The 2,354-nt window shown below is 39.8% G+C and overlaps 1 protein-coding gene across 1 annotated transcript in view; it reads right to left on the bottom strand.

The window, feature by feature from the left end:
• Nucleotides 1-2,088: 2,088 nt before the first annotated feature.
• Nucleotides 2,089-2,354, bottom strand: part of LOC129845844 (neuronal acetylcholine receptor subunit non-alpha-3-like) — a 6,394-nt gene continuing 6,128 nt past the window's right edge. The window contains exon 5 of the mRNA XM_055913766.1: nucleotides 2,089-2,354. This exon is cut by the window's right edge and continues 2,524 nt beyond it. The gene's annotated coding sequence lies outside the window, so the exon portion shown is untranslated.

Genomic DNA, 2,354 nt, shown 5'->3' with positions numbered 1-2,354 from the left:
ATAAAATGTTATCTCAATAGGATCAATGTTATGTGAAATACAGTATAAATGATTGCAAAATAAATAAATGACTTTTTCAGGACCTCGAAAGACTTCACACAATCCACACAAAAGGCAAAATTGAGGAATGGAGGAAAGAAATGTATTTTTCAAGCCCTGGAAAAGACCTCTTGGAGACGAGGTCACCACAGAGCCATGCAGACTGCAGACAGTGACACTGAAATGAGACTGACCTTGTTCACCCTGAAGACAGCCTTTCTGGACCATCTAATAGTATCACTTCTCTGCTGCCACCCACACCTGCTCGCTCAGAATCCCTCTCTCTCTGAAACACAGACAGTCATAAACATGTCTATAGCAGTGACAAGGTGTGTGTGTACCCGCATGTGTGTGTGTGCTACAGACAGTAAAAACAGAGCGACAGAAAGACAGACAGACAGTCAAGCAGACAGACAGAGAGGCAGACAGACAGGCAGGCAGTCAATCAGACAGGCAGACAGAAAGGCAGACAGACTGTCTCGGTCTGCATATCTTCCTGTATCTGATCATGATTCTTTACCACAGGTGGATTGTTACTGTGGGTGACACGCAACAAACTACATCCCAGCCTGAAACAACAGACTAACTGTCATATGTATATTCCTTCTCCAGGCCTAGTTATGTAGAACAGCGTTGTAGAGAGGTTGTTTATGAAATTTCAATGAGTTCTGTTGGAAAGACTGAGGCGTCTGCCGCGTAATTATGGAAGAGGGGTTGACAGCTAGGAATATCTAGAGGTGCTGCTAAAGAATAACAACACACACACACACACACACACACACACACACACACACACACACACACACACACACACACACACACACACACACACACACACACACACACACACACACACACACACACACACACACACACACACACACACACACACACACACACACCTGTCTCCATGGCTCAGATCTCCAGCATGGAACATTAAACAGTAGGTTGATGTCAGACTACTCAGATACAGGAGACAGAGGGATAGAGACAAGATGGAGTCCGTCCCTCCTTCTATCATATTAACACGACACACTTCAAATCATCAGTTAGTCCCAAATCATTCGATATGCGGAAGATAGTATTGTAAAAGTAAAACATTCCCCAAACTAACATCTCAGTGTAAATATTATGACCAAAAGGTGATCAATGACTCATGGAAATAGGAATACAGATAAGACGCTATTGGAATAGCCATCATAGAAATAGCCATCATAGAAATAGACATCATAGAAATAGCCATTATAGAAATAGACATCATAGAAATAGGCATCATAGAAATAGACACCATAGAAATAGGCATCATAGAAATAGCCATCATAGAAATAGCCATCATAGAAATAGCCATCATAGAAATAGGCATCATAGAAATAGACGCCATAGAAATAGCCATCATAGAAATAGGCATCATAGAAATAGACATCATAGAAATAGACATCATAGAAATAGACATCATAGAAATAGCCGTCATTGAAATAGACATCATAGAATTAGCCATCATTGAAATAGACATCATAGAATTAGCCATCATTGAAATAGACATCATAGAAATAGCCATCATAGAAATAGACATCAACGCAATAGCCATCATAGAAATAGACACCAAGGAAATAGCCATCATACAAATAGCCATCATAGAAATAGACACCATAAAAATAGCCATCATAGAAATAGCCATCATTGAAATAGACATCATAGAAATAGCCATAATAGAAATAGACATCAACGAAATAGCCATCATAGAAATAGCCATCAACGAAATAGCCATCATTGAAATAGACATCATAGAAATAGCCATCATAGAAATAGACATCATAGAAATAGACATCATAGAAATAGACATAGAAATAGACACCATAGAAATAGCCATCATAGAAATAGACACCATAGAAAAAGACACCATAGTAATGTGCCACTGTCTGTCCCAACTTTAATAAGCGATAAATGGACAGACTCCTTACCTTTGTCTTTGCTGCTCTCTGCTGGTCAAAATATGAAAACGTGATAACTGTGGCCATCTTGTGGTGAGAAAGGAACATTACAATCAAATAGTTGCTCAGCCATTGTGTTGTTTAATAGGATTTAGTTACATTGACCAGGTTTATTTCCAATACAATATTACACAACAAGTTGCAACATGTGAAAGAGGGCTAGAGAGTGTGTGCGTGTGTGTGTGTGTGTGTGTGTGTGTGTGTGTGTGTGTGTGTGTGTGTGTGTGTGTGTGTGTGTGTGTGTGTGTGTGTCTGTGTGTCTGTGTGTGTGTGTGTGTGTGTGTGTGTGTGTGTGTGTGTGTGTGTGTGTGTGTCTGTGTGTCT

This window comes from Salvelinus fontinalis, unplaced genomic scaffold (assembly GCF_029448725.1).
Source record: "Salvelinus fontinalis isolate EN_2023a unplaced genomic scaffold, ASM2944872v1 scaffold_0381, whole genome shotgun sequence".
Lineage (NCBI taxonomy): Eukaryota > Metazoa > Chordata > Actinopteri > Salmoniformes > Salmonidae > Salvelinus > Salvelinus fontinalis.
Note: the sequence above shows the minus strand (reverse complement) of the source record. Positions and strands in the feature narration are given on the sequence as shown.